Below are 24,277 nucleotides of genomic sequence, written 5' to 3'. Positions count from 1 at the left end.
TCAGACATAACCGGCATATAAACATGATAAGCTACAATGTGTCTGTTCCATTTCCCATGACAATGAAGATCAGGATGATATGTGTAAGAAATAACAGATTTGACCTACTAGAATGTTAAAACAGAACAACTTAGTTTTACCAAACAGATATCACACTGTAGTTGTATGATGCAACTCCTAACTGAACACAGACTTCTGACTCATCACTCAAGCTCATCCTGAAGGTTTTTCTCTCAACCCCCCTCTCGTTTGGCCGATTACTTCTGTGTCATTCTATATCCAGAATAATCTGGTTTAAATCTGAACTCAAGAACATGAACCAAAAGAACCCTCACTACCCGCCAAAAGAAAAATAACGTCAGGCTGCATTTCCCAAACATTTATAATGCACACATGCACATGAATGAAGCTAAACATGCAACAAGATGCTGGATTTGGTGTTTTGAAGGAAAGGATCAGGTGGCAGCCCATCATTCACATACCCCTCCCAATCATAACAGTTGCTCTGTAATTAAGAACTGCCTACCAAGCACCGGAGCACTAAAGATGAGGCCTGGCTCAAGCTGTTGCCCTCTCAGATGCTTCCTTCAACAGCTGAAAGCAACTGCTCCTGCTCAGGTCACACTCATGGGAAAAGTAGTTCAGGCAGATTGTTACAGCTGCTCTCAGACACCAGCAAGTATCTGCTAGTGCACAGCAACAAGCACAACAGGAGAAAGCCTTTCTGGAACATGCAGTCTAGGACAATGCTACCCTTCTCTTCCACTGAGAACAGCTATCCTCAAACTCAGGCCTTAAAAGCCTAGTTTGCAGGATTAAGGTCTAATGTGTTAAAACATACACTGGTATTTCTATAAGGGCACATAAAACCTTTTAAGAATCTTAGTTTGAAATTAAATTCTTAAACTACTAACACTCAAGTTAAAGCATCTCTACTACTATCTCTTTTCAATACTCACCCTGTTCCACTTCAAATCACACTAATGTGTTTCAGACAGGTGTTAATAAATTGTTAAAAACCTATTATTGCATCCCTTCTGCTATAAAATCAAGTTTCTCTTGAGTGAAGCAGGTAAGACTAACACCCATATCTCCTCCAATAAAACCTGCAATCCATTTATCTCTCTCTATAAAATGAAAAATAATAAACCAAAAGCATACAGCACATTGCAGTCCTGTAACTGAAGCTTCCTCTAAACGGATATGGCTAGAGTGCAGATTTTAATACCGAGGTGGGGTTGGGAGCGTGAGGAGGAGGAAAAGACAAAGCGTTTAAATGAACTTACGCAACTTCCACCTCAGAGGCCAAGCTTGGCTTCAGCGCTACTGGAACCATGGGCCTGTGTTTCAGAGCGTGACTCACTTCCTCAGGCTGTTACATAGCTGTTCCCCTGCATTGCCTCCCCCTTTGCCCTGGCTACAAACCATGGATCTCTGCCACCCTGTATCATGGAGCCAGGGCGTTCCTACCTCCTCTAAGCACAACGTCTCAGCTCATTCTCCAATTCTCTCTGAACAGAACAAAAATAACTGTAGGAGAAATTATGGACACGTGAGATGGAAAATTCTCTCTAAACTGCAACTAGTACACAAATGAGGATTTCACAAAGTAAGTTTTTCCTATTATCAAAACTTCGTTAGGAGAGGGAAAAAACATCCTACAGTAGGAAACTAGATCCCTGGTAGCAAAAATGTAGAGGTGGAAAGGTTGCTATGTGCCTCTCAGGAGCGTTAATGTTACACTCTCTCCTTGCTTTTTGCAGCACTGCCATAAACGTAAATCACAATACCTGAGGTAATATGACTTAAAAGTGGTTTCTGACAGCATCTTCCTTTCTGAAATCATCACAAGCTATTTTTCTCTCCAAACCAGACAACCTCGTAACATTTTCCTTCCACTGATGCTTCTGCATGCCTTTTTTATTGATCAGTCTCATGATTCTAATAAAAAGAACATAAGTTTTTCTGTGTATCAGAAGATACTGCTGCTAGATCAAATTTTAACTTAAAACTGCCCCCAAAACCTGACATCCCACTTCAAGAGCCCTAGGGTTTAACACTTCTGAAAAAACCAACAACAGCTGATGCTGGTCTTAATAGTGGTGACTGAGATTTGCAACTATTATACACAAGTATCCACACACACACAAGTATATAGAGAACAGCTCTCCAAACCTCCACTTGTGTGGACTGTGGCTCTCTTTCTTCCATTACTAGATAAGAAGCCACCAGCATTGCAAAGCCTAATTCAGACCAGTTTAGAACTGCACAGACTTAGGAGAGAGACATAACAAAAGTATTAAGATGCAAAGCTTACAAAAACCCAATAAATTCAGAGATAACCTAAAGGAGGGAAAAAGAGTATGTACTTCTGTGTTCCATAAAGAGAGTCCTAAAAAATATTACATGTCTCTTAGGAAAGTTATTTTGTCACTTGAGAAGACTGTAGGGATTGAAGAACAACTGAAGTTGCAGCAGCACAAAAACCAAGATAGTGAAAATGAGTGAGGAAGAAAGAGATTTAAGCTACCTTGAACAAAGCACACTTACTGAACATCCCAATTCTCCCAACTGCATGCAAAAAATAAAACTAGAAGATCATTAAAAAAAAAAAAAAGATAATTTGGTGCATCCAGTACTAGACAGTAAAACAAAACACCACAAAAACAGCTTTTTAGAATTTCTATCTATATAGAAAACCTGCAGGAAAGTACTTCTGGCTCAGCCTAATAACAGAAGTTTAAACTGAAGCAATGGATACTCGAGCTGCAGCATGACTATGCTCCAGGAAAGCTCACACTTGGCAGCTTCACTGGCTGAGCATTGCTGGCTCTGTGACTAAGCAGGCTTCCCTCCCTGAGGCTGAGGGATGAGCTCACATTATCGTCATCCTTGCCACTTACCAGCTTTGGGGTTTTTTGTTTTCCTTTAAGTTCAGCACAAGAGTCAGCCTGCAGTAGCACAGTAAAACAGCAACACACTTTGGAGCAGTATGCCCTGACCACTTCTTACCTTTGAATAAAGTACAGAGCCAGTTGTGATATAATTCCCAGAAGATACTGTGTCTTGCCTCCAGATACACTGAAATGTTATGATACCTTGCATTTTAGACTTCACAGAGAAAAAGCAGAACCTAGCATCAGTATATTCTGGTTTAATAACTCTTAAGATTTGGCATGCAACATCATTGGTTATTTTCACTTCCAGGAACTTCTGGCATGCCAGAACTTCTCTCAAACTTTCTTCAGATGAACAGGAATTGTATGTCACTTGCTTTAATACTGTACATATCGTCAGATTTATGAAGAATGTTTCATGTTGCAAGGCTTTCTCTCCTATACCTAAAAAGAATGTCAAATTAGATTACATATATACCCAACAGTCACTTATGCAGTATTTCCTGGAATGAAAAAAATACATAAAGGAAAGTAACCTACAGCTCTTTACTCAGAAGCTGGGGTTAGCATTTTTAGCTAAGACTTCTCCAGCATATCTGCACAAGAGCATCAAAGAAAATCATAAACACACATAGGCTAGATTTAGGCAAATCTTCCAAAGAACTTACTTGTGTATACAACAGGACTAAGGAGAAATCTCTGCCTGCATCCAGGATGCTCTGCTCAAATTAAAGTCCTTTCAAAGCAGAGGTATTTGAGGAGTGCAGGGCACAGGCACTCAGAGTCACTCGCTGGGCTGATACCAGCTCGGGACACCCATTAGCAGATTTTACTCAACCCAAAGTAGGTTCACCACTTGAATCCTAGCTTTTAAATACTTCTGATTTTTTTCCATGCAAAAAACAAAGTCTTCCTGGGTTCTAGCTAATGTACATTCTCAGCCTTAACAGCAACATTGCTGTCACAGCTCCTTACAGGAAATCTGTCAAATTAGATTGATGGGAAAAATTTCTCACTAAACCCTCCTGCTGCCAGCAACTCAAATTACTGATCTTCCCTGTAAGAAGCTCAATTACTTTTAACAATGATGAACAGATTCCAAGAACAATTTTTACATTTAAGTCAAACACAACAAGCTGCTCAGTGTACTTCTGAGATGGAGCGATCGAGCCTTCCTTCTCTAATTTGCTCATTACCATGGTCAAATCCCACATTTATGGTGAAGAATCACAACGCACATTTTACTAATAAGGAACAAAAGACAGAGGAACTAACTCACTTCTAAGGTCACACAACCAACCACGTCAAAAATCAAGAACAGAATATAGGATTATTAGCTACCAGCTCCCATCCAATCCTGAAAGAAAAAATGGTTTTAAATCTACACGCAAAAGACAAAAATTGGGTGGGCTATTTACGTATGTGCAGAAAGAGCAAAGAAAATATAATTCCTCAGTGCAATAGCAGGACACAGCTAGTTCAGTTCAACAGGGTATGTTTTGTTTCTGGGTTCTGTCTTTTTGTGTTGAGGGGTTGGGGGTTTTATTAATGACTGGATACTTGCAGGGCATCACTTGTCTCAGTTAACAGAAATTTGCCCCTATTAAACAACCAGCACCTGTTGCCAGTCTTGAGTGAGAACCAAGAAAGCAGTGAAAACAGGTCAGTTTTTGCGTTTGCTAGAAGACCTGAAAAGCTTACTGCACAGCTTACCCATCTGCTATGCTTACTCTGCTGTATATGAAAACAGCTTCAGTGCCTCCCTCAAAAGCCTCTCATGCACACTCACTTGGGTCACATTTTCTTGCAGACAACTACATCAAAATCCCTGCAGATTGTTTGCAACCTCCCACTAACCAGCTTCAGACACCTTGAACAGGAAAGATGCACAGCTTTCCTATATATCGTCCTTGGGAGGGAACATGAAAAAACAGAAAACAGACCATGCTTGTAAATTCTATAGCAAAGCACAGCAACCTATCTTCTGAAAAGACAGGGAAAAGCTAAAAGCAACTGAAAACACAACACTGTCCAAGAAAAACTAGAACATAAATCAAGATGATGCTTTGATGTCCCTGTCACCTTAACCTAAATGGTACAGCATTTCCCACAGATACCTAGAAAACTTGTCTCTACAGCAAAAGGCTGTTATTTTCCAGGAGACAAGCACCACAGAAGGAACAGCAGCTGAAGCCCAAAGTGACCAAGCAAAAAGAACTGAAGAACCAACTGGACAGTCTCCAGTTAAAAGAAGCCCACTACAAAAGAATATAAACAGGTAACTACCATTTCGCCCCCCTCAACACCTCCAAATAAGAAACCAATCTAGGGAACTGTACCAGATGAAAGTCCTAGAATCAGTAAAGCCTACGAAATGGAGGGAGGCTTACTTGTCTGCAGAACTTTGCATAGCAAAAAAGGGAACTCTACAGTTCTGCCCATAACAGAGGCAGAGATCAAAAGACGTCTGCTTCACAGACAGGGAGAGACAACAAAAAGAAAAACACAGCTTCCAGGAAGCTTTACAACTTCTACTGTTGCCTGAAGGTGCATGCCTGGGGCTAGCAAATGCATACCTAAGCTGTACACATCTAAGATATTCATGGCGTACCCAAATACTCACATGATCAGCCCATTTCTGTTGAAGAAAGACCAAAATTAATGACTGACTTCAAGGGCACCTCTGCCCTGAGGACAGCATGGTTAAAATTTCTTTGCTACCACTTATACTTTCCCATTTTCAGAGAATGGGGACTGATAAAGCTGCATTAAAGCACTGAAATAACCAGAGATTCACAAGTAAAATTCACTAGCTTTGCAATGTGAAGCAGGAGAGACAATGGGAAGGATTGAGGGACTATGTGCCAGCAAAATCACATAGCTTGTATTGCATCACCAGATGTGACAAACTACTGCTCCAATCTAGACCATTCCTGAACATTCAGCATCATAAAAATATTTTGGTCTGTTACAGTAAAGGATGACATAAAGGAGAGGCAGTGAAAATGTGTTCACATTTAACTGGATAGCTTCCAGTTTAAAGTCACAGTTCCTGTTAAAATTCACCTAAGCATGCATTCTATTTTGACTTAATATTTATATCTGAGGATAGGGTCTTATTTCTCTCCTATCTCCACAATTTTCCACTAAACACACAGATGCATTCTAATATGCAAGATGTAAGAGAGAAAGATCTCCACCTCAAAAGGGAGTTTTGAGGTAACAGTTCTAAGAGAAGAGTTGTGTACTTTCAATGAACACTCAAAAAATAACCTGTATTTTGGCTTGTCTTCCTCAATCAACCTGTAAATTCAGTATAAGTATTGAAGGTTCCCTTTTCAAAATGCACCTGGGATTTTCCACCTGATTTTGTTTTAAAGGGATGAAAATGACACAAAAAGAAAATGCCCATTAAGTGCTGATTAGCCTTGCCCTTACAACCAAGGATCCAGGCAAAACCTGGCTTACCCGAACAGTTCCACCAGAACAAAGTCAGCATGAATGAGGAAGAAAAACCTATTAAAAAGGCAGATTGGAATTTTAAAACTTAGCAGATTAACAAAAAAAATCACCAAACCCCAAAAAACCTCACAAAACAACAACCCTGATTTATTTTTAAAGGAACTGACAATGTTGTTTCTAACAGCTATTGAAGAGATACTACAGCAGATACAAGTTGGATCCTCAATTTAATTTATCCTCATGCAAAATTTTGAGTGGTATTTCCAAAATAACTGAAATTTTGCCCAAACCTCATCTCATGAAAACAGAAGTTTCATGATTTGCACAAGATTAATCTTCAGTCTTGCAGAGAAACAACATGCAGTTCTTGGAACTACAAGGAAAGGATGGCTACATGAGCTGGACTTCTGTATACAAATTTGCAGCAAACCCCATCTTCACAAACGGCTTTGCAACAGCCGTTGGCACATCTCTTAATTTAGTCACTGTTTATAAACTGTAATGAGGTTAGGAATATTAGTTATTACAATCTGTCATGATAAATACCATGATCTTAAGAGGCTTGAGCAGACTTAAGAGTGAAGAGAGATCACAGCAATTAAGGAGTATGAAATGCTGCTCTCAGGCTTTGTAAAGTTACATGAACATACTATACTTTGCCACTGGAAATGAGTTAACAGTCCTTCCAAATGTAAGCACTTAGATAGCTATTTTCAGCTTTTTTGTTTGGAGCTGTCAGGGAAGGCAGTTGCTAGCAACAGAGAGACTCCAACATGCAGGATTCACAGCAGGCTCTAAAGTCAGAACAGCAACGAGCAGGCCAAAAGCTACTCCCTGCCCTCACATTCACATAGCTGATACTACCACAACAACCCCTTTGCTCCAAGTGCCTCTCCCACCACAAACACACTGGCTGCAGATCTGCTAGGATCCACCCCAGAGACAGACCAAATCTCTCTGCACTTTAGCCCTGCACACCTGAATGCACTGCGCAGCAACAGGAAAGATTGCTGCAGGTTCTTTCACTTCCACCTTGACCTCTCCAGCACTCCTCCATCACCGAATCAGCCATATGCAGATGTCCAGTGTTTGCAACACCACAGCCTAAGCGCTTCACAGATTTCATCAAGGCTTTGCAAGAGGTAATGGCCACAAATAAGGAAAGAGAAACAGGAAAGCTCATAGAGATGATACATTCCCAGAAGTTTCTTCATGAGAGACATAAATGCATTCAATACCCAGACTATAGCTCTCAGCAGATGCCATCAAGCAGGCATCTTCACCCATCCATGTCTGGCTGGAGAATAGCTGGGACTAAAAGTGCAGGCAGAGCCTGGGTCTCAGATCAATTTCCAGCTTGGCTACAGGCATACATCTTAAGCAAGCCACTTTAGTTCATAAAATGAGAATAATACTTGAAACCCAATATACTGATATTCATAAAGTATTAACCTTAACAGTACACTCTAACAGGATAGATGGGGATTCCTCCACAGAGAGCTTAAAAGTCTAATTACATGACTTAATGGGGTAGTGATAACCAAAGAGGAGGGAGGGGGCAAAAAATGTAGGAAAAAGTTCACACAATAATATAGTTGTTCTTTTGCCATATACCTCTCTGCCTCACTCGACCCACAAATACCTTTCTGGTTTTCAACAGTTATCTAACCTGAAGCAGTGCTGATCTTGATTTGCCCACAGCTCAGTATGGACTGAGCTGATCTATTCTAAATCTACCCAGGCACGCTTTAACAGCATGGACAGGACTTCAGCTCAAATCTTTAAAATTACGTCTTTTAAGAAGTTTTGTGGTCACTTGAACATAGCAGGATCTTTTTGTTGTGCTGGTCTGTGACAAGGTACTTTTAGCTCTCCACCATGACTGAAGCATTACTGGACATTACAACACTGCAGCTGAGCAAATCCAACTAGCTAGTCCTGGGGGTAGGAACACTGGAAAGTCCAGGCAAGCATTATCAGCACATGGTGGAAATCAACAAGGTTTAAAGAATCGAGGGGCACAGAAAGCACTTGATTTCTTAATCTTTAATTAATTAGAGCACTCTCCAGGCTGCCAGATTTAGAGCTCCCTGCCAGTTACCTGGCAGACACCTACCCACTCTCCTTATTTTAGCCACAGGGATTTCAGTGGAGGAAAGTAAGAGCAGATGGTTGGCACCAACTGGATCAAATACAAAGCAAACCTTTTCCATTTTTGTAGTGGCTCATTTGTATCCTTACTAATGTTATAAAGCACTTCCCGCAACTGGGCATAAGTAACACCAATATGTAACATACATAAAGTAAAGTCAGAATCTTCCTAAAGATTCAGCTCAACCTGCCTACCTGAAACCAAACCACCCATCCTGCACTTCATAACATTTACATCGCTCCTTCTGCAAGTCCTGGAACAATACATCCTAACTGAAGTCGTAACATTTTGGGTCAATAATCCCACATTACATTTTGCATAGCTGTTTTTGCTAAAGATACAAACTACGTAATTGCTATTAACAGGAACAGTTAAGTCCTGCCCAACTGTGAAAAAGCAGGCCATAAGTAATTGGAAAGTCACACAGCAACTGACTAGAAAAGCTGCTAAGAGGATCAATGCTAAACACTTGACCATCTTCAGAAGTAATTGCTAAGCATTAAAAACAAAACAAAATCCCTTACATAATAGAGTTTTCACTCTCAGAATGACAAGCTAATGAACTAACTACCTCTTCAGGTGCATGGATTCTTCCCTCACATTGAAGAAAAAGAAATTCTGAAATTGATGCTCCTTTACAATCTATAATGCATTTAGTGGACTCTAAAGGATTCTTCCACGCCAGCTCGATAGCACCATCTTATTTCAAACAGTTTACCAGGTCATCTTGTGTTCCACAGCTTCTGAGGACTGCTATTTTCAACAAATCTCCAAACAAGAAGAAGGAACGCCCAGTATCCCATCAGCAGGCTGAGATTCATTACACAGTTCTCCTTCATTTCGGAGAGATCTAAGAATCAACCAAGGCAGAAAAACATTCTACTGTAGTTGCTACATTGAATCACATAGTTAGGGTTGGAAAGGACCTTAAGATCATCAAGTTCCAACCCCCCTGCCATGCCAGGGACACCTCACACTAAATCATATCACCCAAGGCTCTGTCCAACCTGGCCTTGAACACTGCCAGGGATGGAACATTCGCAACTTCCCTGGGCAACCTATTCCAGTGCCTCACCGCCCTTAGAGTAAAGAACTTTCTCCTTATATCCAATCTAAACTTCCCCTGTTTAAGTTTGAACCCATTACCCCTTGTCCTATCACTACAGTCCCTAATGAAGAGTCCCTTCCCAGCATCCTTATGGGCCCCCTTCAGATACTGGAAGGCTGCTATGAGGTCTCCACGCAGCCTTCTCTTCTCCAGGCTGAACAGCCCCAACTTTCTCAGCCTATCTTTATACAGGAGGTGCTCCAGTTCCCTGATCATCCTCGTGGCCCTTCTCTGGACTTGTTCCAACAGTTCCACATCCTTTTTATGTTGAGGACATCAGAACTGCACACAATACTCCAAGTGTGGTCTCCCAAGAGCAGAGCAGAGGGGCAGGATCACCTCCTTCGACCTGCTGGTCATGCTCCTTTTGATGTGGCCCAGGATACAGTTCGCTTTCTGGGCTGCAAGCACACACTGCTGGCTCATGTTCATTTTCTCACTGACCAGCACCCCCAAGTCCTTCTTGGCCTTTTGAAAAATTGAAGAAAAATTCTGTTTGGGGAAAGAAGTCGAAGGAACTTGCCCACAAATTTGATGTTATCAGAATACTTAACATTTACGTAATGCTTTGTAACAGTGAAAGCAATGTATTGGCACCAATTCATCCAGCCTCACAATGTGTCGTGTGCAACATTCTGTATTTTTAACAGTTAAATAAAGAGATACAAAAGAGCTTGTTTTGCACCAAAGAGCAAACAGGCAGCCAACAGGAGATTATTCTTCTGGAACTCCTTGATCTGTTTTGTCCTCTGTTCACTCCCTTCATATTGCGCAGATACAAACTGCATTTGCAGGATGCCAGGTAAAGCATCTTCATTTTCAACAGATACACTAGAATTCAGAAACTGGCATAGAACACTACTTCTTAAAATACCTTGTGTAACTCCCCACGTTAACTCCTGTAAAGGTTAAGGCTATTTTGAAATAAAAACCATGGCATTTTCTAAAGCACATGAAATTTCACCAACCCCTACCTATAGAAGAGCTCTAATTAATACGTATCTATGGCAGTGTTATACTAGAAATTTCTAACCAATACTCCACAGATGCAACATTCTACAATGCCTTTATATGGTCCATGAGCTCTGCCCAGAACTGCAGGCTAAGGGGAACAGCTCTTCCACTTGCATGAAGCGTACTGGTTGGGGCTTTTGTATTTGGTGGCTTGCTTTTGGTTTCAGAAAATGACAACACTAGTCAGGTATACTCTTACTGCCCATGGCTTCATTTCTTGCACTGTAGTACAGAAACTGTACTACTGCAATGTCTATTTTACTCAGATGCATGGCCTCATAACCATAGCATAACAACACTACATACTCTAATGCACGTACTCTGGCAACACCTCTTTAAGGGAGGGAACTACTACTATTATTTTATTGAAGAGGACTAAGTCAGAGAGAGTTACTATGAAGTGACTTGGCCTGCAGAGGTCTATGACAGGGCAGGGAACCCAACTCATTGTCAAGCTAGTGCCCTACCCTTTCAGTCAACTTCAGTCTTGTTACTCACTTTGAAATCCCATCCTAAGGATGGCTAAGGCACAAGTGAAACCTCCCTGAAACATTTCTCCCTACTTCAGCCTGCCCATGAGACTGTATGCCATGCATAAGAATAACTCAAGGTAAGTATACTGCAGTCAATGCAGATTTATTGTGGAACTAAAAATACTTTTCTAGCTTTTATTAGTTGTCACCTATAAGGCATATATGGACAGTGATATACTAGCCTTAACTGCAGTAGTGTCCAGGGAACACACAGCACAATTCAGTAATACTAGGCAGACCTATTCAGGTGCAAACATGACATTGCTACTCATTCTGTCTAGGGATGAGGTAGCAATGCTGAAGAACCTCATCAAATCCCTTCCCTGCATGCAATTACAAATTCAAATGAAGAAAGAAATGAATGAATATGCTGATTTATAGCTAAAGTAGATTAGCTTTGGTACATATTTTCATCTGTTCCCACCACTTATGATCACCATAAGCATAAAAGCACACTTCAGAATCATGAGAATAAAATAATAAAAAAAACAAGAGGAGCTCTTAAATCCTGTAAGACCATGCTTTTAGCAAATACCGAGACATACATATGCCATCTATGCACCTCCTTCCCAACAGCCACTTCAAGGGAAAAGAATTTCTGCTCTTTTCCCACAACTGCAACATCTGAGGCACCACAAATAAGAAACAGCTTTCAGGCCCACAAGAAACGGATGCAGCAGAATAGCACATGTTCAAAGCCCACCCGTGCAGTGACAAGCTTCTACCCCTTGATCCCCCTAACTGCAGCTTCTGTTTAACCCTGCCTCTGGCCAAGTTAAGAGCAAAACTTGTAGTGACGTTTTAGCAGGAACATGGTAGAGATTACAGCAGTTGGTCTGCAAGAACAAAAGGACTCTTTCAGCAGATCATAGAAGGGGCTCTGCTGCTGCCATCTCCGGCTTTTCTGATGTCCCAGAGGTGGGGTGCACCAGGGTCCTCAGCCCCAGTTCTGCTCTGCAGCCACTAACATCGTATTTCTGTCATTTAAGGAGGCAAGAGGGGGAAGGGAGGGGCAGAACCATCACACATTTGGTTGTGAAATATAACGAAGTGTCATGGAAAAAATAAAACAGGGGCCAGAGTTTTTTAAATGCAAGCATTAGAGATGAAATTGCAAGTCTTGTTTTTCCCCATTCCCTAAAAAGCTATGTATTTATACCAGCTGCTTATAAACACAAACAAAAAAGACCACAAAAAAAATAAAACAAGCCTTGAGAGTTATACATGAGGAATGCTAAGTCACAGTATTACTTAGAAAGAACAACTACTAATTTGCACATAACTGTGATGAAATTCACAGTAAATTAAGGCAATTCTGCTCCCAAATCTCCCACCACTTATACTTGTGGCTTTGTTCTCTTTCTTGCTTACTAAAAAACTTGTAGACTCAGCACAAAAGGTTCCCTTGCAGACAAAATCTGTCAAATCAGTCACGGAAATGTTATCAGAGCCACAAAAAACAAACAGAAAACACAACAGAAAATTCACTGTCATCCGCTACCTGCACATAAGACCATGAGGAAAAAGGTTCACTGAAAGGAATGCCTTCTACTTTCACACAGTTCCTGCACACAGCAGGCTAAGCTTTTATTACTGTAGCGATTTCTAAATTTATGGCTTTGCTTAAGCAAGGTTTCCGTATTCTTCAGTTATCTTCAGTTCACCTGCAAGGTGCATGACCCTGGTTTTGGCATAAAGCTTCACAGTAGCATCTGCACAGACAGAGGGATTCCCCCAGGCAGCAGTTTCAGAGGCCCAGGGCTGAAGAATTTACCACTTTTGATTTTAGATTGAGGTAGCGTACAATGCTTGGTTTCCATTCCTGTTGCCACATATAGGAAGCTAACCCGTGAGAAAAAGGTGAGACCATAAAATGATTAGCAGAAAGAAGAAAGTATCTCCCTTCTGAAACCACAAATGTATCGGGCCCTGAAGATGCCTTTCCTCTTACACCTTCATACCCAGTACATTTTGTCCGTTTTCTAGAGCACAATGCCTTCCAGTTAAGTGTACTTAGATACCATGGTAGGACAAACTCTTTCAAAAGACATGAACCATCCATCCAAGTCAGCAACTGTAATAACTTCATAGTGTGCCCTTCTCCCTTGCCTTTTTTTTAAAGTAGCTTCTCACAATTGGTAATTTCACTTATTAACATCTATCTTTTATTTTTATGCACAGATATTTGCATGGTGAAGAGAGGAAAAACCACTTATTTTGTTTGGACATGGAAAAAATATTGTATGACAAATTTCTCAGTATCACTGGATGAACTGCTTATAGTTCGAAAGATCATGAACACTCCAAAATCAATTGAAAAAAAAATCCTACATGTGCTTCCCCCTAACGTTCAGTAGACATTGGATTTAAAGGCTCATGTTTTTAATGGCAGCAATTGGAAAAAAACACATACCTGTCAGTTGCTGAACTCCCACTATCACTTCACTAGCTCTCTGGTCAAAATTTAAAGTAAGCAGATCTGCAACTCTGATGTTAGTAAAGGAAATTGCTTACCACACTCCAACTTTTCAGGCTTTTTATACCTTAAGCAAGTAAAATGATACTTCTGGTGGTCTTTGAATTAACAAGTTAAAATGAAGTCCATAGCAATAAAGATACTTTGCTTGCCTTGCCGCAGCAGTGAAAACTTCCCCAGACAAATATGGACATGTTCTTTTCCTGCTTCTCATGCTGGAAAAGTAACTCTTCAGTAACAAAATCCTCCCACTGGGTGTTTCTTGATAATCTAGGTACTCACAACCTCTGCTATTGAGAGCAACTTCACTAAACCAGTCTAGGAATAATTTCCATGATCATTCTGGGGAGGAATGAGGGAAGATGTAAATGGTTAACACTCTCCCCCCCTCTCCCGCCAAGCAAATTGCACACACAAGCAAAAAGGGAAATAATTAACCTCTCAGATCCTGAATTTTGCCTTCAATTCCCGGAAGTAACTTCATGCACAAAATCGACATGTGGAAAGAATAATCGGTGGTGACCAACTTGCTGAGGGTTGTGGAAAACTGGCCTAAAGAGCACAGTGAGCTCTTGCCAGAGATCTGCTGCTACACGGACCGCAGTGAACGTGCTCCACAAAAACACCATGTCCTTCCCAGGCATTCTGGAAAACCTCAGTTTAAAAGCAAACAGTGACCATCTCTTCCTTCCCACGCTGAAGCTTAAACTCTTTTTTTCTCTCCCTTCATAAGAGAAAAAGGCAGACATACAATTGCAAACGTATACACTAACTTAAAGCCACTTTTTGGTCTTTACAGCACACAGCTCCCACCACATGGCCCTACGGCCTCTGCTGGATACTGACACCATTTCTGGCAGGAGATACAATCCATTTATTTTAAGATACAGAGGGTGTTATTTAAATCTACAAGTTCGATTTCAGTTTGAAGCTGCCTTTTTAAATAAAAAACTCCTATTCATTAAAGTAACTTAGTATTTAAAGATGAAGTGATCAACAATACTTCATTAAAGAACCCATTCATTAAAGAAAAGAAAGTCCTGGAATAATCTTATACCAGATTCACTATTCTATCATCATAATTTCCTCCTGAAGAAGCAGCAGCTCTTGCAAGTGCTGTCTGCATGTAATTTGAGCTCTGTATTTATTATCAAATATTTTAGGAAGTGCATCTGTAATTACTACATCTCTTCCAAGTTTGCATAAATAAATCTTATTTTCCTATCCAAAATGAAATCTGTACTTTGGAGGTGACAAGACACTGGGCTTCCCCTTGCAGGGGAAAAGCTTATCCTCCCCCTTCTCTCTCTGAACATATTGGCATGTAGTATGTTAGTACCTCTGTTATCCAGGTCCACTTGCACTGCTGTAGAACTGCTCCCAGACACTTTTGTTGGCATCTGGGGACCAATAAATTTTAATGTACATTGCTGTTGTAGCTCATGGCCTGCACCTCCCTAGTTCCTTTAGTTTTTCACACTCCTTAGGATGCCTATCTCATTCCTACTAGGCAAAAATTGTGCTCTCCAGCTGCTGCTGCAAGAAGCTAGTGTAAGCATGGATTTCCATTTATAGCAACTGTTCTAAAAAGTTTTTTCTCTTGTTGAGGCAAACACTAGCTCCAGTATGATTACAATCCATCTGTGCATATAGCTGGTAGAAAAGTTATTTCCTCTTACAGAAGGTTATACTTATTTAGCTGCTCCAGTACAGCTGCTCCAAAGCCACACAGTCTAAAAACATACTTTTGTGATGTGCATTCCCCAATGAAATGCATCAGCTGCTGAGCAAGAACCCAAGTGATAGCCTGAAGAAAGAGGATCTCTCAAAAGGTTTGTGTCCACCCTGCAGCTCAGCAATACTGGTTTCAAGAGTCATGAAGCACAGGCTGCCCTCCAACCAGGCACCTGGCAGCAACCCTGCACTCCCAGGCAGCCTGGCATGCCATGACATGTGGCTGCGGCTGCTGTGACATCCAACTTCTCCCCCCTTCATTAATTTAGACACACACACACGCACACACACACCTAGCCAGGCACTAAACATCCCTGCAAAGACAGGCGAGGCAATAGACATTTGCAGCACATGCATGGAGCCCTTCACCCTGTTCAGCAGTGCACATAAAGGCATTCTGGAAGACATGCATTTCATTTAGGTCTTGGATAAGGATCTTTCAATTTATTTATTCATTTTTTTAAAATATACAGCCCCTTCTGCATTTATACTACTTGTTCTGCATCTCCACGAGCAATGAATATAGTTTCTTTTTCAGCTTCTGCATTAGAAGGAAACCAAGCTCCCTATAATGATAAATTAAAAAGAGCCTAGCTACATCACAGTGTCCAGACTTCACTGACAGAGAAGGTTTCACTGTTACTGGCTTGTCTGGGGTTTTTTTTATATTAAAAAGCCATAAACTGCTACCCACAACCCTCAAGAAAAAACCCAAATCAAAGTATCTTTCAACTGCTTTAATCCTCAACTTACAAGACATGTGATGCTTTCAATGACATCAAGGCCATAACGTATTTGCAGCCTGGTCAAAGGTGATGCTTTTGCTTATGCTGGCATCTGACTTAACTATGAAGGCTCCAACACATTAATGTATTTTCAGTCATGAGGGAATTGTAAAAATACTCCCTTGTTTGAATTTTGAAATAAAACCCAGTTATTCTGCTTTCAAGAAGTTCTTATAAGAGATGCATCAAGGACTTCAGACTTTTTTCACCCCCAAAACTGCAATTTGTTTGAGAACATCAGTTATCAACAAACTATTAATCAACATGAAAATACAACTATATGCGTTTTCACGTTTAACCAATAAGGAGTTGGTAATGGTTAAATCTGTATTTAGGGTGATCTACAAAAGGGAGAAAAATATTTTTCAGCTGGAAATATTTTCATTTTTTTAAGTTACTGTAATGGAGGCCTTGATTCTTAAAATTTGGAGCAGCTCATCTAAAAGATTAGACAAATGAGTTACAGATTTATTAATACTACACTGATAATTAGTACTGAGGGTACTGAAAAAGAGGGTACTGTTTGAAGCCAATATCTAAAATACACTTTGGGGAAAAAAAACACAAATAAATTAACATCCCTGCCTTCAATTAAGATGTGAGACCCAAGACAATTTTTTTCCAGCAATTGTTTTTAATAATAGTAAGGGACTGCTGATGAACAGATAAGCGGACAGTTGACATTGTTCCAGACACATGAGCTTTCCAGATCTTCCTTATTTAAAAAAAGGGATGAAAAGAAGTCACCTTTAAAGCAAACCAGTCTCCCCGAATCCAGTCATCACACCAAGTATTAACCTCTGCTTTAATTCTTCATCTGTTGGCATTTTTTTAAATCTTGTTTGTATGACACAAAAATCAGATCAGTGGTTCTTTCCCTTCAAAGTGACTGGGAAGTCATCTGTTCTCAACATTCAGCATTTGTAAGAAATCCTGCAATACTGGTATGAGACTACGAGTGAACTGTGTGAATGAATGAAGGGATACGGAATGATTAAGTCATGAACACAGTTTAACTTTTCAGTAAGACAACTGCAAGTAACACCTCCAGCAATGAAGTAGTTTTCAACTGAACTGAAAACTTAGTTGAGAATTTCTGATGGTTTATGGGGACACAACTCTGAAAGCCAAAACCATGTTTCTTCCAGAATAAACTCCTGATTACTCCATGCAACCTCATACCAGCTCTACAAACCAGGAGTGTAGTACTAGCCACAAGGAACACACTACAAGAAAGCTTTCTTGTTCTTACCTTCTTACGCATGATGCTAAGGGGTAATACTTCCATGCAAATCAGTCATATGTAGAAAACTTATAATAGGAAGGGCCAAGTTTCTGCAAGACTTCGCAGTTGTCACTGTCAGGTTTTGATTCTGTTTGCCAGGTCTCTCTAGCCACATAGGGCAAAAGCAGTATCAGTGTCATGCAAAATACAGCTCTGGTTTTGTACACAAATACCACTTCTTTCAGCTTCTTACTTCCAGGCATTCTTGTCTGTGCGCTAGAGAGCTCTGTCTTTTCTCTGTTGTAGCGTTTTGTGCCCAGGACCAATTCTGAATCCAAGCTACAGCTATCCCCAACAAAGGGTATAACACTACAAAGGGTTAAGAAACAAGCTATCTACGACCAGATCACTTTCCCCCACCTTTTCAAACAAGAAAACTTCATACTCTTCAAAGCAGTATGATGCACTAAGCAATTTTGCATTGAGAAGACAGTATTAGATTTGCATCAAAATACATTAACACTATGCAAAAATGTTCGGTGGGAAAGCAAAGGGTTAAAACATCCATTATGGTTGCTGCAAAGAAATAGTAGCAAGTAACTTAATAACTTCACTAAGTTTCCTGCATTCAAAGTCATTACACTTCTCCTCTTCAGATGGGGTCACTATGTTCTGCCAATTCATGAGCTCCCAAAAATAAACTAGTTGAGTAACTAAAGATGTTAATAGATTTTCACATTCTCTCCATGCATCCAAACTGTATGGCTCAGATGCTTACTTCTGAACAGCCAGGCATCCTACACTTAAACTAGAGCACTTTCCCAAGCAAACTCTGTCACTTGCAGTAACTCAGTTACAGCTGTCACTAAACACAGACTATCCTTCCACCTCCACACTGTACTCTTCTCAAGTCACTCAGAAAGCACTGTCTTCTTAAAATACTTTTAAGCACACAGTGAAATAAGAGTTGTTCTGTTCATCATCACAAAAAAAATACATTAGCAAGCAGCTGACAGACCTGCTCCAGGGCAGGTCTCCCGGGAAAATCCCTGGAAAAATGCTCAACCTGGGAAAAATGCCCTGGAACCATGCTCCAAGGGAGTAAGTTGATCCACCACTTCGGTTTTTTCCATCTTTGCCCTTTTCAATGACACTGCTGAAGTTACCCAACTGAGAAACAGAGAAGTACGAAATCACTCTGCATAAGAGCCTGTCTGAAATTACCTAAGTGCACAGAACCACAGAGATGGTAATTTTGTTCACTGACAACCTGATTTAAAGGCGAGCAAGTAACATAGCTAGGAAAACTCTACTCAGTCTGCTCCATACAGAAAATGGCGATTCGTTTCTGGAGTGCAACCCAGAAGCCTGTTCCATGTCTCAGATTTCTAGAAAAGAACAAGAATGAATTAAGTATCTTGCAGACAACCAGAAGTCAGCCTTTCAAGCAGCATGCCCAGGAAAAAGCCAGAAGCCCACAGAGGATGCATCACAGGCTAACACGTATCTGCATTTGAACGAAAAATGTTGCTTTTCTGCCTAAGGCTTAAGTGCCTTTATCTGCTGGAAGTCCACAGAGGGTGCCAGTAAACTATATCTGAACAAAGCCAGCTCCTTCTCAAACACAGTGTTTGTGAGAAGGTGTGACCTCCTGCACAAAGCCTGCTGACAAAACACTCAGCCAGCCTTGGAGATGCAAATTCAGACTCACAGATCACACCCTCCCCGATGGAGGGCCATCAGCCATCCCCACTCCAGACATTGTGCCACCACTTGTTAGATGAGAGAAGGGCTCTGCAGCCTCTTCGTTGAAGGCAATTACCTCACCTAAAACCGAGGATGATAACAAGACACAATTCAGTAGAAATGGCAAGGAAGAGAGAAGGCTGGAAACAGTTTTGTTGTATGTCCTATGGTACCAGAAAACACCTCCTCCCTGTATAACATTTTGTTGCCTTCTCTTTCAAGTCTGTCTTTGATCTTAGTTGTCCTATAGTTATGTAACAGTTTGTAAATGTAAGTGTAGACTTAGATGCAGGAAATTCCATGACTGGAAGGCCTAATGGCCTTCTTGGCCAGGGCAGAGCAAGACCTCCTCCAAACAATAGCTACATGCTCCTTGTTGCTGACCAGTTTTGTTTCAGTGTAGATAGCTTGTTGTGTTTATGTGTGAATAAAAGGCTTGGTGAAATCCTAAATACAAACACTCCCCCAAATACAAAATATTAACACCAGTTAACTCAGAGATAGAACATTTAAAGCAGTTCAGATTAATAAAAGAGATTAACAGCAAGATTTTACTGAAGATTTTTAAACGCTAAACAAAGCCATTGACATAAGAGTATGGGTATGACTTAAACATTTAAACCCAACTAATATGTTAGAAATCTACCCCCCAGGCTGTATTCCTGAAAGAGGTACCTAAAAGAACGGCTAGTACAGACCCAGTCACAGCACTGGAGCCTCCACTAGCAAACCAGACTCAAATTTGCCTTCAACCATCTAAGTGTGCCCTGCACCTTTCTTACGTATTATTCACACCAAAATGGTAAAAATCTGCAGTAAAACCATACTGGATCATAATATGAAAGAAACATAGTAAAACTGTACTTATGTGTACCACACAGCTTGAGAATTACAGAGTGGCTGCACTGCAGTCTTTTATTAATGCTCATGATGTGAACAACAGAAACAAACCATCTTATGCAGATTTGAATTATTCTCACAAAACCTCTTTAGTAGATTTCTGTTCAATTTTTTTTTACAAAAGGCTATAGAAAACTAAACTACTTTTTTCCTTAGAAACTGTCTTAGAAACCAAAGAAATGCTTCAAACAGTGTCATCTTTCCTCTTTAGCTGAGTAACAAGTGAGCCAGTTCAAACACTGAGTTGCCTTGCTTGCCTTTTGTCATGCAGTCCTTGATGAATGCTTTTATCATAGTAGACGGACTGAAGTGACTATTTACAATTCAAGATCCAAATCCAAGTACCAACATCTTTCATGAAGGAAGCAGTAAAACATTCTAAATCTAAGCATCTGCCTACCTCGGCACTTTTTGTGTGTGTGCATGAGAATGTTTGTTTGTTTGGGGGCTGTCTGAAGAAGTTTTGCCCTTTCATCTAAGACTAATTTTTCCACAAACATCAACAGTAACTTCACAGTACTGTAACAACAAAATACTGCTGGTCAGGATTGGAACACGTTTAGATTTCTCACCACTGGCAGGGAAAAAACAAACCAAAACACTTTAGTTTAAAGAAAAAAGTAAAAGCCAATTCAGTGCCACCCAAGTGTTTAGTCAGCACAAAAGCAGCAGCATCTTGCCAACATGGCTGTTTTAACATCAAGTCCAAATATCAAATACACTGTCCCTTTAACTAAATACCTGAGTACATGTGGCCAAGCAATTGATGATGTTGACAAGTATTTGGGCCACTGCCTTTGGTGTCATACTTGACTAATGATACCTTTGACAGAGGTGCCTTGTGAAGAAATCCATAAACTTGCTAAAAAGCAGCAGCACAACCTGAAGTCCAGTGAAAGGTCTCTAACCCTGCTCTATCTCCTCTTTGTTGACAAGATGCTTTGCTTCTCTATGACCAGTCTGCCCAGATTTCTTTTGTTTCCTGTGCTTTAAAATTGAGCAGATACATGCTTGCGTCACTCTTAGACAAACAAAAACCTGCACCTTAGCGTACATGTGTGCACAGGCAGGCTAGTCCATTTAAAATTCCAGGAGTACCCGAATGAGGAAACTGAATCTTCCAGTGTACAATTTATATCAATAGCAAGTTTTATTATTTAATAGCTCTTCCAGCTGTAGAGAAGAGCTTCACAAAGAAAGGGTTCAAATTTGCATTTTATTTCTTTTGCTAACAAAGCTCTCTGTGTTTTGAGTTCCTCTGTAAAGGGGAGGTAACTGGGTTTATTTATATGGCAAATGAAAAATCTCAGATAGGCTCTGTTAATGTTTTTAAATAAAAAATATTGGCATTGGCTTCAATGAAGCTACTTGCAAGGGAGCCCATTATTCACTATCAATGACTAAAACCTAAGCACAGTATCATGTATCCGAAACTCCCTCGGGGTTTTAATACCTCAACACTTGGATGTTTATTCTTTGCATCTCAAATTCAGAATTGTTTATAAGAGTTCCACATTCTTCTTTTCATATTCCTAATCAATGAGAACCCTTTTATTAGATCAGATTTTCCTACACAGAAAGTTACAGTACCTATAGAAAGTGCTAGTAGCAAAGTAAGACAGCTAGCATCATACGTCAAATATTTTACTTTTGCCAAAGAGCACCAAAGCAAAACAAAATCCAAGTCAAAGCAGTTCTCATACTTCAGTACGAAAAAAGTGTCTTAAATACTTTTTGCATTCTTGCATTTATTTAGAAAATCACAGTAACAAAGACCAACACTGAAATCAAATCAGAAAAAATAAGTCCACAATCAAATGCAACGTTTTTTGCAATTCTTTACTTGTAGTAAGACTCCTTTTGAGCAAACAACATTCCAAATATTCAAGGAGGACAGCTTAAACTCTTATTATTAAGAATGCCCAATGGTACAGTAATACTTTTTAATTCCCAGCTTTCATTTATAGTGAATATTATATATTCATTTACTTCTCCCCAGTCATTTCAATATCCCTTTAAAAAAAACTCCATTTAAATGAATACTGTTTTAAAAGACTATATGATTTACTCATTATACTTCTAAAAATATTCATATTTTCTTAAAATGCAATAATGTAACAGCTTTCCAATCAAAATCCAAATGTAATTTTAATTCAATATAATAAGGATCATATCATAAATTATCCAAATATTTAGCATGTCTCCTACAGGATAACATCTAGAGCTTGTCAAAAAAACTTCTGAGTGAATCATTCAACTCAGAATATTCTAAGACTAAACCATAGGCACAGTTAGATTTCCCTGCCTCTTTTGCACACATGAGTATCTGGCATCCTAAATTATCATCATTGGAATCTCCTAAAGCAATCAGAATGCCTTACAGCTGTGGCTCCCCCTCCTCTCACCAGGAATTTGGCAGCACTGGGATTTTGCTTTCAAACTGTATAAAACCGAATTCAAAATAGGAAAATACTTTGTTAAATTCTTCTCCACCCAAGTGTAGTAATTTCCCACTAACACAGCAAACTCTCCTTTCAGGAAGTACTTGAAAGAATGAGCAATACATTATGTAAGAAACAATAAAGCCTGAAAATAAGACAACTTAATGGCAAAGGATGCAGTAAAATCCCAAGAGTATTTTTAATGTATGGCACACTTTGCTTTTTAATGTGTATAAAGGTTCAGGGTTGAGAATCTGAACAGTTGAGGATATTATGAAACTGCAGGAATAGTTGACTCGCCTTACTATAAAACTCTAAATAATAATGTCATTTATCACAGATTACTAAGAGATGCAGGAGTTCAAAAGGAGATGCTCAAGGAATCATAAGTGTACACAGACATAACAGATAAGGCCACACCTAAGCATACACGATTAAGTCCAGTTTGAAATCACACAATGGGATCCAAACAGAAATGTATTTTTTACTCCACAAACTATAAAATAATAAAGGACTGTTGCGATTATTCAGACTTCTGGAACTAGTTTCCACTTTAGACTTTATCACAATGCACACTGCAGACAAGGTGACAAGCATTTCAGCAAAACCTACTGCCCCACAACGTGCAGCTTCAGAGAACTGATTTTAGTTTACCCAAACACCAAAAAACTAAAAAAAGAAAAAAAGCACCCACTTTGTCACCCCCTCCAAATCTAAAAGCTTTTCCCAGTTTTTAAACTTCTTGATCAACACCAGCTGTCAGTGCAACAAGGCATTCATGTAATTTACTTATACATAAAAAGAACATCCATTTTTGAGATGTCAATTTCAAAGAATATCTGTACATCTACAGCATGTAGGGATGAGTTAATTCTATTAATTCAGGCCTGCTGATCAGGTGGCTGTCAGTTGCACCAAACGTGAGAGAAAGAATCAACACAGCCCTAAAAGCAAAGTTAATCAGCAAGATTCATCTCTGCATTCCCCATTCGACCCTTTGCTCCTGAATACCTGAAAACTGGCTGCATTCCAAATGCATACATTCGTTGTTTTTCCCTGGGGTGAAGGGCATAGCTTTCCCTCGTGATATTTTTCAGTCGCCAGAGTTGATCAACAGAGCACTGGAGAAGGGCTACAGTTGGAGACCATTCAGAAACAGAAGTTATGCAAAACGACATGAAGTGCTGCTGGAGCAGCCTCACGCTGGAAGCACATGCCATTTGCGCCCTGGGAGCTGCTGTAGCTGCCAAGGAGCTTCCACGCGGAATGCAAGTTGCTGGTATGCAGCTACAAAAATCTAAATGATTGCTTGAGCAACCACCTCCTTCAGGGACCCAGATATCGCATGGCAAGGATTTCTGGGTTTGAACGTTCGAATCACGCTGAAGGGAACACGTGATTCACAGCACGAACAACTCCTGTCTGACAGACAGCTCTGTGCCACACTTCCAATTATTAGGGGAGGTCCTAATGACGATATTTCTGTGAATTAGCAGCACATCCCTCCTATTTACAAATTGCTCAGAGTGGCAAGTCTTCCATTTGGAGCTGACTCACAAGCCTCGGCTTGCCTGTGACAGAATTTGCTAGCTTTTTGGACATGCATTGCAAAACCTCACCACCAGAGCTCCTGCCTCCCTCACCACCCGTTTCATATGATCAGCACTCAGAGAAAAGTGATTTATTTCTTCCTTTATGTCACTTAGAATACAACTAACTGCACTAGAGACAATATGCATATTTAATACATTTCATTTTAGTGTAAACTAATTTACTCCAACCAATACTAAGACTTTATGAAATG

The 24,277-nt window shown here is 40.1% G+C and overlaps 1 protein-coding gene across 4 annotated transcripts in view; it reads right to left on the bottom strand.

Annotated features, from left to right (window-relative positions):
• The window catches only part of MIDEAS (mitotic deacetylase associated SANT domain protein), a 55,195-nt gene that overhangs the window by 27,085 nt on the left and 3,833 nt on the right, over window positions 1-24,277 (bottom strand). Inside the window, exon 2 of one of the 4 annotated variants that reach the window (XM_061343534.1) lies at window positions 3,013-3,111. The exons of 1 other annotated variant lie outside the window; for it this stretch is intronic. The gene's annotated coding sequence lies outside the window, so the exon portion shown is untranslated. Of the gene's footprint in view, window positions 1-3,012; window positions 3,215-24,277 lie in introns of those variants that run through there. 2 more of the 4 variants (XM_061343536.1, XM_061343533.1) reach the window with 2 other exon arrangements.

Source organism: Neopsephotus bourkii, unplaced genomic scaffold, assembly GCF_033783945.1.
Source record: "Neopsephotus bourkii isolate Nb327-2 ecotype Australia unplaced genomic scaffold, CSIRO-AGI_Nbou_v1 NB_1825, whole genome shotgun sequence".
Taxonomy (NCBI): Eukaryota; Metazoa; Chordata; class Aves; order Psittaciformes; family Psittacidae; genus Neopsephotus; species Neopsephotus bourkii.
The sequence above is the reverse complement of the archived record's forward strand: the minus strand, read 5'-3'. Positions and strand labels throughout refer to the sequence as shown.